Source organism: Arachis ipaensis, chromosome B03, assembly GCF_000816755.2.
Source record: "Arachis ipaensis cultivar K30076 chromosome B03, Araip1.1, whole genome shotgun sequence".
NCBI classification, from domain to species: domain Eukaryota; kingdom Viridiplantae; phylum Streptophyta; class Magnoliopsida; order Fabales; family Fabaceae; genus Arachis; species Arachis ipaensis.
This window is the reverse complement of record NC_029787.2, coordinates 12,028,873-12,029,373: the sequence shown is the minus strand read 5'-3', so window position 1 is coordinate 12,029,373 and position 501 is coordinate 12,028,873.

The window sequence follows — 501 nt, the reverse complement described above, 5'->3', positions numbered from 1 at the left end:
GAATAAATATATTATTTAATTTATTTTTAACATATATTTTATATTTTAATATATATTATATATTAACAATTAATTGTAGTGTACTATGCTTAACATAATTGAATAAGATAAAATTATCATTCATTTGAAATAAAATATTAACAATTTTAAATTCTTTATTTATAGTGTGAATCATGATCAATTGGCTGATTCAATTTTGGAATGAATCAGGTATACATGGCTATAATAATGATATTAGACGTGATTTGATCATCAAACATATTACATATAATTAGATATAATTTGATCCTATTTTCTAATTTTAAGAAATATACTATTTTCATGATTTGACTATTGTTATTTTCATAAAAATGTTATCAATGATGGCAATAGTAGTAATGGAATAATATCGTTATGTCATTTTAAAATGCCTTGCATTTTGACGCAAACATGTTGAAGTGACGTGTTCTGTCATTAATCTTCATTATCTATATTCTCAATATCATTTATGAGAAGTATTAT